The 16,637-nt window shown below is 45.1% G+C and overlaps 1 protein-coding gene and 1 pseudogene across 1 annotated transcript in view; both read right to left on the reverse strand.

Moving 5' to 3' along the window:
- The window catches only part of TSPAN4 (tetraspanin 4), a 1,631,716-nt gene that overhangs the window by 1,543,844 nt on the left and 71,235 nt on the right, over positions 1 to 16,637 (reverse strand). The window contains exon 2 of the mRNA XM_063944765.1: positions 4,019 to 4,160. The gene's annotated coding sequence lies outside the window, so the exon portion shown is untranslated. The remainder of the gene's footprint in view (positions 1 to 4,018; positions 4,161 to 16,637) is intronic.
- LOC134970509 (5S ribosomal RNA) lies at positions 10,734 to 10,852 on the reverse strand (annotated as a pseudogene).

Below are 16,637 nucleotides of genomic sequence, written 5' to 3' on the forward strand. Positions count from 1 at the left end.
GGAGAAACCCTTTTTATCCTGTTCTGTGTCCAGAACCATACCCAGGAACAGTAGACGCGTCGTAGGAACCAGCTGCGACTTTGGAATATTCAGAATCCAGCCGTGCTGTTGTAGCACTTCCCGAGATAGTGCTACTCCGACGAACAACTGCTCCCTGGACCTCGCCTTTATTAGGAGATCGTCCAAGTACGGGATAATTATTTCGGCCATTACCTTGGTAAATACCCTCGGTGCCGGGGACAGACCAACGGCAACGTCTGGAATTGGTAATGACAATCCTGTACCACAATTTTGAGGTACTCCTGGTGAGGAGGGTAAATAGGGACATGCAGGTAAGCATCCTTGATGTCCAGTGATACCATGAAATTCTCCAGGCTTGCCATAATCGCCCTGAGCGATTCCATTTTGAACTTGAACCTTCGTATATAAGTGTTCAAGGATTTTAATTTTAGAATGGGTCTCACCGAACCATCTGGTTTCGGTACCACAAACATTTTGGAATAGTAACCCCGGCCCTGTTGAAGGAGGGGTACCTTGATTTCACCTGCTGGAAGTACAGCTTGTGAATTGCCGCCAGTACTACCTCCCTTTCTCCGAGGGCAGCAGGCAAGGCTGATGTGAGGTAACGGCGAGGGGGAGTCGCCTCGAACTCCAGCTTGTATCCCTGTGATACTACTTGCAGAACCTAGGGATCCACCTGTGGGCAAGCCCACTGGTCCCTGAAGTTCCCGAGACGCGCCCCCACCGCACCTGTCTCCACCTGTGGAGCCCCAGCGTCATGCGGTGAACTCAGAGGAAGCGGGGGAAGATTTTTGATCCTGGGAACTGGCTGTCTGGTGCAGCTTTTTCCTTCTTCCCTTGTCTCTGTGTAGAAAGGAAGCGCCTTTGACCCGCTTGCTTTTCTGAAGCCGAAAGGACTGTACCTGAAAATACGATGCTTTCTTAGGCTGTGAGGAAACCTGAGGTAAAAAAATTTCTTCCCAGCTGTTGCTGTGGATACGAGGTCCCAGAGACCATCCCCAAACAATTCCTCACCCTTATAAGGCTGAATCTCCATGTGCCTTTTAAAGGCAGCATCACCTGTCCACTGCCGGGTCTCTAATACCCTCCTGGCAGAATGGACATTGCATTAATTCTGGATGCCAGCCGGCAAATATCCCTCTGTGCATCCCTCATATATAAGACGACGTCTTTAATATGCTCTATGTTAGCAAAATAATATCCCTGTCTAGGGTATTAATATTATCTGACAGGGTATCAGACCACGCTGCAGCAGCACTATTTATGCTGAGGCAATTGCAGGTCTCAGTATAGTACCTGAGTGTGTATATACAGACTTCAGGATAGCCTCCTGCTTTTTATCAGCAGGCTCCTTCAAAGTGGCCGTATCCCAAGACGGCAGTGCCACCTTTTTGACAAACGTGTGAGCGCCTTATCCACCCTAGGGGATATCTCCCAACGTGACCTATCCTCTGGCGGGAAAGGGTACGCCAGCAGTAACTTTTTAGAAATTACCAGTTTCTTATCGGGGGAACCCACGCTCTTTACACACTTCATTCACTCATCTGATGGGGGAACAAAACACTGGCTGCTTTTTCTCCCCAAACATAAAACCCCTTTTATGTGGTACTTGGGTTCATGTCAGAATGTGTAACACATTTTTCATTGCCGAGATCATGCAACGGATGTTCCTAGTGGATTGTGTATATGTCTCAACCTCGTCGACACTGGAGTCAGACTCCGTGTCGACATCTGTGTCTGCCATCTGAGGTAACGGGCGTTTTTTGAGCCCCTGATGGCCTTTGAGACGCCTGGGCAGGCGCGGGCTGAGAAGCCGGCTGTCCCACAGCTGTTACGTCATCCAGCCTTTTATGTAAGGAGTTGACATTGTCGGTTAATACCTTCCACCTATCCATCCACTCTGGTGTCGGCCCCACAGGGGGCGACATCCCATTTATCGGCCTCTGCTCCGCCTCCACGTTCCAACATGTCGACACAGCCGTACCGACACACCGCACACACACAGGGAATGGTCTGACTGAGGACAGGACCCCACAAAGTCCTTTGGGGAGACAGAGAGAGAGTATGCCAGCACACACCAGAGCGCTATATAATGCAGGGATTAACACTATAACTGAGTGATTTTTCCCCCAATAGCTGCTTGTATACACATATTGCGCCTAAATTTAGTGCCCCCCCTCTCTTTTTAACCCTTTGAGCCTGAAAACGACAGGGGAGAGCCTGGGGAGCTGTCTTCCAGCTGCACTGTGAAGAAAAAATGGCGCCAGTGTGCTGAGGGAGATAGCCCCGCCCCTTTTCCGGCGGACTTCTCCCGCTTTTTCTGGAATTCTGGCAGGGGTATTTTTACACCTATATAGCCTTCCTGACTATATATGGTGTAGATTTGCCAGCCAAGGTGTATTATATTGCCATCAGGGCACCCCCCCCCCAGCGCCCTGCACCCATCAGTGACCGGAGTGTGAGGTGTGCATGAGGAGCAATGGCGCACAGCTGCAGTGCTGTGCGCTACCTTGTTGAAGACAGAAGTCTTCTGCCGCCGATTTTCCGGAACACTACTTGCTTCTGGCTCTGTAAGGGGGCCGGCGGCGCGGCTCCGGGACCGAACACCAAGGTCGGGTCCTGCGGTCGATCCCTCTGGAGCTAATGGTGTCCAGTAGCCTAAGAAGCCCAAACTACCACCAGTTAGGTAGGTTCGCTTCTTCTCCCCTTAGTCCCTCGCTGCAGTGAGTCTGTTGCCAGCAGATCTCACTGTAAAATAAAAAACCAAAAATATACTTTCTTTCTAGGAGCTCAGGAGAGCCCCTAGTGTGCATCCAGCTCAGCCGGGCACAAGATTCTAACTGAGGTCTGGAGGAGGGTCATAGTGGGAGGAGCCAGTGCACACCAGGTAGTCCTAAAGCTTTCTTTAGTTGTGCCCAGTCTCCTGCGGAGCCGCTATTCCCCATGGTCCTTACGGAGTCCCAGCATGGTCCTTACGGAGTCCCAGCATCCACTTAGGACGTCAGAGAAAAATATATTTATTTATTTATAGTTTGATAATATGAAGTTGCCACTTTTCCTGAAGCGCATTGGGGGGGCGCGCCTCAAAATTTTCTTGCTCAAGGTGCTAATAGGCCTGGAGCAGGCCCTGGCATCACCGTTCAAGAAAGTTTAGGAACCACTGCCCTATTACATTCTGCCCACAGTCTTAGGCTGTTTGATTACCGGTCATCTCTTATCATCCTGTCTCTGCCCTCGCAGTCACCCACCACCCCTTGCCTTTCACCATTCTGCTTCCCAAAGATAGGCAGCTTTTTGATGCATTGTAGGAACCATAAAAAACAACTCCCTTTAGCAATAAATATTGTTTGGAAAAAATTATACACTGTGGTTTTCATTTTTTGTTATTGCTGGTATCATAATTAAAATGATTCCTTTGGGAGCATTAAATAATGCAGAATTCAACAGTCACAAACATTTACCTATAAATGCAAACAAATAAAAAATAATTAACAGTCAGCAGTGAAAATGTTAAAGCAGCAACTCTTTGCCTTTTGGGATGTATCCAGTTTTATAATTGTTATCATGTAATTTAGATAGCAAATTAATATCGCGGTTCCTCTGTCGCCTATTTTACCTTTGATAAACAGAAGGCAATAGCTAAAACACAATGAACAATTCACAATACATGAGCGGATAAGTAGTTCTCTCCCAGAATCCTTTGCTTCCTTATCACTCTGGACTTTGGAAACTGAGCTCATTATATGACAGAGTGACATTAAATAATTCGATTTGCTATACTTTTCTAACTGGAATCCAAGAACCTGCAACCTCTTGGAAAAGTAAGGAGTAAAATGCGAAAGGGGAAAAAAAATTAAACAGTTTCAGGATTGTGAATGATTGCACAATGAAATGGAACCATTTATCTTAAGAGTGCCATGGGACCATTAGTATTCCTAAAATCTATATTAAACTGTATAGAAGAGATTAAAAAGCAATAAAGTGATTCTTTACATACCTTTTTATTCTGTTCCTTAATTAATGTCTTTTCCTCTGGCACTTACAGCTTCTGCACATCAAACGCAACACTTCACGTCTGTTCTCAGTTTGTCAGAAACCAAAATTGTGAAGATTTCTTTATCCTCCGCGTTTGACAGATTCTATCAAAAACAGAAATCTGAAATTCAAAATATGTACATAATGGAGAAGCTCAGATTTCAGTGTGAATCCATGATGTACTGCAAAATGCCAGCAGCTGTATTCGTCCCTCAGTCGATGTTGCTCCTCTGCACAGATTCCTTGTAATATACCAAGAGCAGGACTCTTCTTTATATAAGTATGGGGGAGGACAATCCACACAATGAGCGCTGTTTAAAGAGTGATTATATGGAGACAAAGGTGGTGTTATTGGTAATGGTTAGATATAGGTTACATTGCCGATATCTCCCCAGCATATGAACAATATATGCTTAGCCTACAGCAGAGGATCTGACAGCAGTCTCACAATGTATACAAAACGAAGGCATTAACTTCGTGGACTGAATCGGTTTTTGAATTCACTAGGAACTGACAATAAGTATGTGTGATCAGTGAGGATGGGTCGCCTTTTTCATAATAATATTATTTTTTTCATAATAATATTTTCTTATGATATACTCAATTAGTCATGCAATTGAAACAAACAGCTATTAATGAAAAACGGAATAACTGTTTGACTCTCAGGCATCGTTATCATCTTGGCTATGGGCCTAATTCAGACCTGATCACAGCAGCAAAACTGTTCTCTAATGGGCAAAACCATGTGCACTGCAGGTGTGGAAGATATAACATGTGCAGAGAGAGTTAGATTTGGGTGGGTTATTTTGTTTCTGTGCAGGGTAAATACTCGCTGCTTTATTTTTACACTGCAATTTAGATTTCCGTTTTAACACACCCCACCCAAATCTAACTCTCTCTGCACATGTTATATTTGCACCCCCTGCAGTGCACATGGTTTTGCCCATTAGATAACAATTTTGCTGCTGCAATCAGGTCTGAATTAGGCCCTACATGTACAAAAAAAAAATTACGCCCAGATTTTTCAAGCCTTGGAGAGTGATAAATTGCACGTTGATAAAGTACCAGACAATCAGCTCCTAACTGTCATTTTTCAAACACAGCCTGTAACATGGCAGTTTAGGAGCGGATTGACTGGTACTTTATCACTGTGCAATTTATCACTCTCCAAGGTTTGAAAAATCTGGACCAAAAAGTTTACATTTAGCGCTCCCTTCCCTCTGGATATCTTAACCCTCCGTAGTCAAACTGGGGCTGGTTGTTGGTGTATGACTTGGTGGGAATACTTAATACAGCTAAGTGACCATTTAACCTAAGGAACAAACTGATCCAAAGCTAATAGGCACACAGAGATATTGGGGAACTCCTATATCATGGCAGAATGTCATGTTTATTTCTATAGATAGCTGAGTTGTTCTCAAGGATTTTAATGAGGACTTATAATAGAGCCCTGGCATAAAGTATACAACCTCACACAGCACATTTTCTTGGGTAAAGAAAAATATATTTGCGAAGCTGAGTCGCTTGTCTCTCTCTCTCTCTCTCTCTCTCTCTCTCTCTATATATATATATATATATATAACCCTGATATAAGTTAATTTGATTTCAGACATTTACTTGGGTAGAGCTAAACAATTGACCATTATGGACAGGCTATGCTGCACGTGTAATTCTGTGTTTCTGGAAGAGCTCCAGGGAACAGTAAACAAGTCCAGTGAAGCTTTGCTCTGCGTTGCACACATACAATGTGTGGAGCTCAGCTCATAGAATAACTAACAGTAACAGCCTATGATTAGGATTGTGTTTGGCTCAGTTACAGGCGTTCAGTGCGGTTTGCTTGGCTCTGAGCCCCGACTATAAAGATGCTAGGGAAGATCATATAAGCATTAACTAGTTTATTGCTGTTTTATGCACTGCAGGAATCTCTTTAAACAGTGATGGAAAACATGATACATACATTTAACCAGAGTCAAGCAGTTATCTTGCTGTAGGCCCCTACATCTGTCAAATGAAGATTAGACTCCACTGTGTAACATCCTAAAATTCCAGTTCTGTAGACCTTGCCATTCTGCTGTATGAGGCATACTGGCCTACTCTCCCGGAACATCCAGAAGACTCGCCAATATTGGACAGCTCTCCTACTTCCTTAGGAATTTATCGTTACAAGGGCTGGACAAAGCAAAATTACGATGATTGGGTTCCTTGTGGCATAGCCCCATGGCACTATGGTGGCATCGAGGAACACAGGGTAGGGCTGCAATGCAAAAAAAATTGTGACACCATCTCAGCCCTGCACCTCCCACCTGGACCTTTCCCTCCAGAATCTCCTAGAGGACAAGAATTATGTCAGCAAATATGGTATGAGGCCTCAATGGATATAGTGTCCTTCTTAAATTAATACAGTAAGCATTTGAACTAGAGGTGTGCTGCAATACACGTTAACATGAATCACTGTTCAAGCTGAAGAGAATGTCAAGAGGACAAATGCAGACTATTGCATTTAACTACTCGGCGGGCTATGTTTGGGCACCCAAATGCCCGACTTTTCATGGATTTTCGCCGTCAAACTCAGGAGGGTGTAAGGCAGCAGAAATAATAGACCCCTGTGGCACTCTCACCCACTGGCAAAAACAACTTAATTTCACCTGTCATTTTAGAAGGGAGCAGCGGGCAGCGCAAAGTAGTTTTCCCCCCTAGATGCGTGCACGTATGGATACTTATCAGACTAATGTATTCTGAATGGTGACTCTGTAAAAAAATTTACAGTACAGGAATGGTGCATGGTGGAAACATTAATTTACATTTTTCAATTTGTCTCCTAAAATAACACACAGTTTAGCATCATGTACAGCTACAGGTAATCATGAGAGTGAAGGCACATTGGGGCTGATTTTATTGCACGTGTCCTTTTTGCTAAGCTTTTCATCACACTGGTGCGTCACAAAAGTGCACATGAAGGGTACATGTGCAGCCCTTCAACTTTTCTAAAGGGGCACAAAATAGCCTTAAACCAGGTACATAATAATGTAATAATCAGGCTAATCAGACGATTTTTGGCTGCTCGGTCTGATAATTTCAGCATCCTGGGCTGATTACACAGGTCTGCGATGAAAAAGCTTTTTTAACGAATTTATATGATACTTATAGATTTTTGGCTTCTGAACACGAAAATTACTCCCGATATTTCTGCAAAATGTGTATTTATGTTTATGAATGTAATTTTTTTAATATTCTTTAAAGTAATAAATGTATTCTGCCTACATTTATTATAAAACATTGTCTTGAATTCAGTTGGAAATATAGGGGGTCATTCCGAGTTGTTTGCTCGTTGCCGATTTTCGCTATATTGCGATTAGTCGCTTACTGCGCATGCGCAAGGTTCGCAGAGCGCATGCGCTTAGTTATTTTACACAAAAGTTAGGTATTTTACTCACGGCATAACGAGGATTTTTCATCGTTCTGGTGATCGTACTGCGACTGACAGGAAGTGGGTGCTTCTGGGCGGAAACTTACCGTTTTCTGGGCGTGTGCGAAAAAACGCTGGCGTTTCTGGGAAAAACGCGGGAGTGTCTGAAGAAACGGGGGAGTGTCTGGGCGAACGCTGGGTGTGTTTGTGACGTCAAACCAGGAACGAAACTAACTGAACTGATCGCAATGGCTGAGTAAGTATGGAGCTACTCAGAAACTGCTAAGAAATTTCTATTCGCAATTCTGCTAATCTTTCGTTCGCAATTCTGCTAAGCTAAGATACACTCCCAGAGGGCGGCGGCTTAGCGTGTGCAATGCTGCTAAAAGCAGCTAGCGAGCTAACAACTCGGAATGAGGGCCATAGAACGTTGCAATTCAGTTCTCGTCATAGGGCCTAATTCAGAGTTGATCGCAACAGCAAATTTGTTAGCAGGTGGGCAAAACCATGGGGGTCATTCCGAGTTGTTCGCTCGTTATTTTTTTTCACTACAGAGCGATTAGTCGCAAACTGCGCATGCGCAATGTTCGCAGTGCGCCTGCGCCAAGTAAATTAGCACAAAAGTTTGGTATTTTACTCACGGCCTAACGAGGATTTTTCATCGTTCTGGTGATCGGAGTGTGATTGACAGGAAGTGGATGTTTCTGGGCGGATACTTGCCGTTTTATGGGAGTGTGCGGAAAAACGCTGGCGTTTCTGGGAAAAACGCGGGAGTGTCTGAAGAAACGGGGGAGTGTCTGTGCGAACGCTGGGTGTGTTTGTGACGTCAAATCAGGAACGAAACTGACTGAACTGATCGCAGTGTAGGAGTAAGTCTGGAGCTACTCAGAAACTGCTAAGCTAAGATACACTCCCAGAGGGCGGTGGCTTAGCGTGTGCAAAGCTGCTAAAAGCAGCTAGCGAGCGAACAACTCGGAATGAGGGCCCATGTGCACTGCAGGGGGGGGGGGGGGGGGGGGGCAGGTATAACATGTGCAGAGAGAGTTAGATTTGGGTGGGGTGTGTTCAAACTGAAATCTAAATTGCAGTGTAAAAATAAAGCAGCCAGTATTTACCCTGCACAATATAACCCAACCAAATCTATCTCTCTGTGCAAATGTTATATCTGCCACACCTGCAGTGCACATGGGGGGGTCATTCCAAGTTGATCGCTCGCTAGCTACTTTTAGCAGCCGTGCAAACGCATAGTCGCTGCCCACGAAGGTGTATTTTCGCTTTGCAAGTGTGCGAATGCGTGTGCAGCTCAGCGCAGCAAAAACATTTTGTGCAGTTTCAGAGTAGCTCTGGACTTACTCAGCCCTTGCTATCACTTCAGTCTTTTTGGTGCCAGAATTGACGTCAGACACCCACCCTGCAAACGCCTAGACACGCCTCCGTTTTCCCAAACACTCCCAGAAAACGGTCAGTTGACACCCATAAATGCCCTATTTCTGTCAATCACCTTGCGTTCGGCTGTGCGAATGGATTCTTTGCTAAATCCATCACCCAGCACCAATCCTCTTTGTACCCGTACGACGTGCCTGCGCATTGTGGTGCATGTGCAGTTTTGTTGTTTACCTGATCGTTGTGCTGCGAAAATCGGCAGCGAGCGAACAACTCAGAATGACCCCCATAGTTTTGCCCAACTGCTAACATATTTGCTGCTGCGATCAACTCTGAATTACCCCCATAGTTCCCAGTTCAGTTCCCAGTGCCAGATTAAGGTCCACATGGGCCTGGAGCTGAAATTTACAAAGTGTCTAAACCCCATACTGTCTAAAGCAGGGCTGGCCAAACCAGTCCTCGAGATCTACCAACAGTACACATTTTCCAGACCACCTAGCTGGTGCACAGGTGTAGTCATTACTAATTAAGATGTGCTGCATTCATTCTTAACTGACAATTCTTACAGATCTCCAGGAGGCCTGAAAAACATGAACTGTTGGTAGATCTCGAGGACCGGTTTGGCCAGCCCTGGTCTAAAGGAACATTACGCACACACAAGAACTACAACTACAAGGTGAGCTGGTGAAGGTGGAACCAAATACAACAGATGCAACATAGTTTTGCTCTGTGCCGACTCATTTTACCCCTGCCTACCACCACATATACACTCACAGGTCACACTACAAACATAGATAGTATACACACACACACACACACACACACACACACACAGTACATATACAGTACACACCACTCATATAGTACAGTATACACACTAATCGATGCTACTCATCAAGTAGCCATCATGGAATTTTCGGCGTAGACTTCGTTCAAACAAGTGATTTCAAAATGTTTAGGCAATGTCAAGGATCCAAACGACAAAGAAATTGTCACGGAAATGCTTAATAGTTACAGAAACCTTGGCTGCAATATGAGTTTAAACTAAAGGTACATTTTTTTTTTAATTCCCGTATTGAGCATTTCCCGAATAATCTCAGAGACTACAGTGAAGAACAGGGTGAACGGTTCCAACAAAACATTACAGATGTAGAAAGAAGATACCAGGGTCGTTGGGACGTCAGCATGATGGCTGACTACTGCTGGATGATACCAAAAGAAAGGGCGACCAGGCACTGGTATATAAAGATACTGGAAAAATTATTATTATGAGAAACCAAAGGTGGACAATTGTATTCGTTGGAAAGGGAAAATCAGAGCCTTTCGATTATAGTCCCTATTGGTGGTGCGCCCAGAGCTAGAGGGTACAGATACTTGCAAGGGGAGAGAAAGAAAGCTCTTGTGTGGGCGCACGCTTATGAAATAAAGGAAGTAATCATTGAATTAGGGAAAAAATATTAAAACATCTGTTTATTAATTACCATTAAAATGAGATAGTCCCTCTGTGATCCAAAGACGAAAATATACACATGAAGGAGATGTGAAAAAGTGTAAGAAATAAAATGTTCTGGTCTGTTTAATCTCAACGAGAAAAATTGGAAAGGCTGCAGACACAAAATAGTCTAGAACCCGTTTCTCCCGACCAGTACAGATAAACTGTATTAATGGGACCAACCTAGGAGGTCAGTTGGTATCTTGGAGGACCACTTGGATTAGATAAATACCAGGTGGTTAGCTGTTCACCCGTAAATTCAATTTGTTGGAAGGATTAAAAATATCTAAATTAGCATGATCTGAGACATGATAGAAGTAGAAAGATGTTAGAAATAGCTCGTAGTGGTGATACTGCTGTTGGTGTCCACCCTTCTAGGGAAGGGGAATAATATCTACTCTACAAAACCAGGTATTCCCAGGGAGTCTCCCCTCAAGGTACTGACCTGGCCCAACGCTGTTTCGCTTCCAAGATCGGACGAGATCGGGCATTGGCAGCGTGGTATGATAGTAGAGAAATTATCTACCAATGAGAGTGCACCTATATAGGAATGATAGCATCAAGAGATTATAGACAAGATGAGGTCATTCAGTGTGTGGATCTGCTGTTCACGTTAGGCAGGGTAAAAGCAATCACCACTGCCGTGGTGTTCGTAAACCCTGGATCGTGAATGAGAGTCCACTGAAAGATAGAAAGCAGAGAAAGGAGGAAAAAAGAGAGGAAGAAGAGAGAATCAAAATCAGCTAATAAATAGTGTCTCAGAAAAGAGACCAGGATCACAATGAATCAGAGGTTCGGATAGGTTTTAGGGATCTAAATATTTCTGAGTACACTATAGGAAAAAATCATTACCCTATGTAAAGGATGACATCAGCCTAGTAAACTGCACTAAAGAAATGATATTCATAAAAGTAAGCGAGATACAGCCAATTGAATCAGATCAATAATCTATAGGATTTGTTTGCTATAATAAGCACAGAAAATCCCTACTGCATGATACACATATACATTCCTATTAGGCAAAGGGGCATGCAGTATCAGAAAAGAAAATGATTAGGAGGACATCAGCCTATTAGCTGTATCAAGTTGCGTTACTGAGTAGATAGGCGAGTAGGGTGCAAAAAATAAGTCTATTCTACAGTCTGTAGAGTTGCCATGCTGAGCTAAGCATAGAAGATACCAACATGAAAAGAGTATTATTAGGTATGTCTAATGCGATGTATGCGTATACACATCACATATGCATACAAGAAGGATAATTCTAATTCGAAATAAGTATGTGTAAAATAAGATTTTACTCACCGGTAAATCTATTTCTCGTAGTCCGTAGTGGATGCTGGGAACTCCGAAAGGACCATGGGGAATAGCGGCTCCGCAGGAGACTGGGCACAGCTAAAAGAAAGCTTTTAGACTACCTGGTGTGCACTGGCTCCTCCCACTATGACCCTCCTCCAAGCCTCAGTTAGGATACTGTGCCCGGAAGAGCTGACACAATAAGGAAGGATTTTGAATCCCGGGTAAGACTCATACCAGCCACACCAATCACACCGTATAACTCGTGATACCATATCCAGTTAACAGTATGAAACATAACTGAGCCTCTCAACAGATGGCTCATAACAATAACCCTTTAGTTAACAATAACTATATACAAGTATTGCAGACAATCCGCACTTGGGATGGGCGCCCAGCATCCACTACGGACTACGAGAAATAGATTTACCGGTGAGTAAAATCTTATTTTCTCTAACGTCCTAGTGGATGCTGGGAACTCTGAAAGGACCATGGGGATTATACCAAAGCTCCCAAACGGGCGGGAGAGTGCGGATGACTCTGCAGCACCGAATGAGAGAACTCAAGGTCCTCCTCAGCCAGGGTATCAAATTTGTAGAATTTGGCAAACGTGTTTGCCCCTGACCAAGTTGCAGCTCGGCAAAGTTGTAAAGCCGAGACCCCTCGGGCAGCCGCCCAAGATGAGCCCACTTTCCTCGTGGAATGGGCTTTTACTGATTTAGGATGCTGCAATCCAGCCGCAGAATGCTCCAGCTGAATTGTGCTACAAATTCAGCGAGCAATAGTCTGCTTAGAAGCAGGAGCACCTATTTTGTTGGGTGCCTACAGGATAAAAAGCGAGTCAGTTTTTCCTGACTCCAGCCGTCCTGGAAATATAATTTTTTAAGGCCCTGACTACGTCCAGTAACTTGGAAGTTTCCAAGTCCCTAGTAGCCGCAGGCACTACAATAGGTTGGTTCAAGTAAAAAGCTGATACCACCTTAGGGAGAAACTGGGGACGAGTCCTCAATTCTGCCCTATCCATATGGAAAATCAGATAAGGGCTTTTACATGACAAAGCCGCCCATTCTGACACACGCCTGGCCGAAGCCAAGGCCAATAACATGACCACTTTCCACGTGAGATATTTCAAATCCAGTTTTAAGTGGCTCAAACCAATGTGATTTTAGGAAACTCAACACCATGTTGAGATCCCAAGGTGCCACAGGAGGCACAAAAGGGGGCTGAATATGTAGCACTCCCTTTACAAATGTCTGAACTCCAGGCAGTGAAGCCAGTTATTTCTGGAAGAAATTCGACAGAGCCGAAATCTGGACCTTAATGGAACCCAAGTTTAGGCCCATAGTCACTCCTGACTGTAGGAAGTGCAGAAAACGACCCAGCTGAAATTCCTCTGTTGGGGCCTTCCTGGCCTCACACCACGCAACATATTTTTGCCAAATACGGTGATAATGGTTTGCGGTTACTTCTTTCCTGGCTTTTATCAGCGTAGGAATGACTTCCTCCGGAATGCCCTTTTCCTTTAGGATCCGGAATTCAACCGCCATGCTGTCAAACGCAGCCGCGGTAAGTCTTGGAACAGACAGGGCCCCTGCTGTAGCAGATCCTGTCTGAGCGGTAGAGGCCATGGGTCCTCTGATATCATTTCTTGAAGTTCTGGGTACCAAGCTCTTCTTGGCCCATCCGGAACCACGAGTATCGTTCTTACTCCTCGTTTTCTTATTATTCTCAGTACCTTTGGCATGAGAGGCAGAGGAGGGAATACATAAACCGACTGGTACACCCACGGTGTCACTAGAGCGTCCACAGCTATTGCCTGAGGGTCCCTTGACCTGGCGCAATATCTAGTTTTTTGTTTAGGCGGGACGCCATCATGTCCACCTGTGGCCTTTCCCAACGGTTTACCAACAGTTGGCAGACTTCTGGATGAAGTCCCCACTCTCCCGGGTGTAGGTCGTGTCTGCTGAGGAAGTCTGCTTCCCAGTTGTCCACTCCCGGAATGAACACTGCTGACAGTGCTAAGACGTGATTTTCCGCCCATCGGAGAATCCTTGTGGCTTCTGCCATCGCCATCCTGCTTCTTGTGCCGCCCTGTCGGTTTACATGGGCGACTGCCGTGATGTTGTCTGATTGGATCAGTACCGGCTGGTTTTGAAGCAGAGGCCTTGCCAGACTTAGGGCATTGTAAATGGCCCTCAGTTCCAGAATATTTATGTGTAGGGACGACTCCTGACTTGACCAAAGTCCTTGGAAATTTCTTCCCTGTGTGACTGCCCCCCAGCCTCGAAGGCTGGCATCCGTAGTTACCAGGACCCAGTCCTGTATGCCGAATCTGCGGCCCTCTTGAAGATGAGCACTCTGCAGCCACCACAATAGAGATACCCTGGTCCTTGGAGACAGGGTTATCAGCCGATGCATCTGAAGATGCGATCCCGACCACTTGTCCAAGAGTTCCCACTGAAAGGTTCTTGCATGGAACCTGCCGAATGGAATTTTGCTTCGTAAGAAGCTACCATTTTTCCCAGGACTCGTGTGCAGTGATGCACCGATGAAAACACTTCCAGACGCGCTGTCACAGCTGCCAGCAAGGGATTGTCAGTCCCAAAGAAAGAGTTTTAGCAACAAAATATACTGAAGCTGGCGCTGGCTGCTTTTCCAATAATTAAAACAATTAAACAACTATGGATGATGAAAAAGATATTTAGATTTATTACTAAACACTAATTAATAAATAAAAACATGAATAAAATCAAGAAACATATTCATATAAAGTTAGGGCATAAATGGAGCTGAAAAGATTTAGAATGTGCTGCTAAATAAACGTCCACTGGGGATCCCGGACTGGAACGCTGGACCAAAAGTTCCCTGGGGAAATAAGTTGAATTACAGCTGGTTTTACCCGTATAGTCGGAGACTTCCAAATGCTTTGTAGAAAACAGCAAGCACGCTGTATCACTTGTATCCAAGCTGGGTCTCTCCGAATGGTGCTGTAGTGTGGAAGTCCCACAGGGAATGGTTCCAAAGCAAATGTTCCAAAGTATAGTTAGTAAATGTCCATATCTGGATCCTGATGTAATGTGGAGTACTTGTATTTGAGCAGCTTCTTCACACTTAACGCGTTTCCCTAGGCACGGTCACCTAGCTTCATCAGAAGTGATGCACCGATACCTGTTTTGGTTTCAGGAGGTCTCTGACTAGAGATGACAGCTCCTTGGCTTTCTACTGCGGGAGAAACACTTTTTTCTGTTCTGTGTCCAGAACCATCCCCAGGAACAGTAGGCGTGTGGTAGGAACCAGCTGTGACTTTGGAATGTATAGAATCCATCCGTGCTGTTGTAGCACTTCCCGAGATAGTGCTACTCCGACCAACAACTGCTCCTTGGACCTCGCCTTTATAAGGAGATCGTCCAAGTACGGGATAATTAAAACTCCCTTTTTCGAAGGAGTATCATCATTTCTGCCATTACCTTGGTAAAGACCCTCGGTGCCGTGGACAGTCCAAACGGCAGTGTTTGGAATTGGTAATGGCAATCCTGTACCACAAATCTGAGGTACTCCTGGTGAGGATGGTAAATGGGGACATGTAGGTAAGCCTCCTTGATGTCCAGGGATACCATGTAATCCCCCTCCTCCAGGCTTGCAATAACCGCCCTGAGCGATTCCATCTTGAACTTGAATTTTTTTATGTATGTGTTCAAGGATTTCAAATTTAAAATGGGTCTCACTGAACCGTCCGGTTTCGGTACCACAAACAGTGTGGAATAGTAACCCCGTCCTTGTTGACTATCCCCTGCTGGGAATACAGCTTGTGAATTTTCTCTAGCACAGCCTCCCTGCCTGAGGGAGTTGTCGGCAAGGCAGATTTGAGGAAACGGCGGGGGGGAGACGCCTCGAATTCCAGCTTGTACCCCTGAGATACTACTTGAAGGATCCAGGGATCCACCTGTGAGCGAGCCCACTGATCGCTGAAATTTTTGAGGCGGCCCCCCACCGTACCTGGCTACGCCTGTGGAGCCCCCGCGTCATGCGGTGGACTCAGAGGAAGCGGGGGAAGAATTTTGATTTTGGGAACTGGCTGACTGGTGCAGCTTTTTCCCTCTTCCCTCGTCTCTGTGCAGAAAGGAAGCGCCTTTTACCCGCTTGCTTTTCTGAAGCCGAAAGGACTGTACCTGATAATACAGTGCTTTCTTAGGCTGTGAGGAAACCTGAGGTAAAAAATTTTCTTCCCAGCTGTTGCTGTGGATACGAGGTCCCAGAGACATCCCCAAACAATTCCTCACCCTTATAAGGCTCTATGTGCCTTTTAAAGTCAGCATCACCTGTCCAGTGTCGGGTCTCTAATACCCTCCTGACAGAATGGACATTGCATTAATTCTGGATGCCAGCCGGCAAAATATCCCTCTGTGCATCCCTCATATATAAGACGACGTCTTATGTTCGCAAAATAGTATCCCTGTTTGACAGGGTTACAGACCACGCTGCAGCAGCACTATCTGCAGGTATCAGTCTAGTACCTGAGTGTGTAAATACACACTTCAGGATAGCCTCCTGCTTTTTATCAGCAGGTACCTTCAAAGTGGCCGTATCCTAAGACGGCAGTGCCACCTTTTTTGACAAACGTGTGAGCGCCTTATCCACCCTAGGGGATATCTCCCAGCGTAACTTATCCTCTGGCGGGAAAGGGTACGCAATCAGTAACTTTTCAGAAATTACCAGTTTCTTATCGGGGGAACCCACGCTTTTTCACACTTCATTCACTCATTTGATGGGGGAACAAAACACTGCCTGCTTTTTCTCCCCAAACATAAAACCCTTTTTTAGTGGTACTTGGGTTAATGTCAGAAATGTGTAACACATTTTTTATTGCCGGGATCATGTAACGGATGTTCCTAGTGGATTGTGTATATGTCTCAACCTCGTCGACACTGGAGTCAGACTCCGTGTCGACATCTGTGTCTGCCATCTGAGGGAGCGGGCGTTTTTGAGCCCCTGATGGCCTTTGAGACG

This window comes from Pseudophryne corroboree, chromosome 11 (assembly GCF_028390025.1).
Source record: "Pseudophryne corroboree isolate aPseCor3 chromosome 11, aPseCor3.hap2, whole genome shotgun sequence".
Classification (NCBI taxonomy): Eukaryota; Metazoa; Chordata; class Amphibia; order Anura; family Myobatrachidae; genus Pseudophryne; species Pseudophryne corroboree.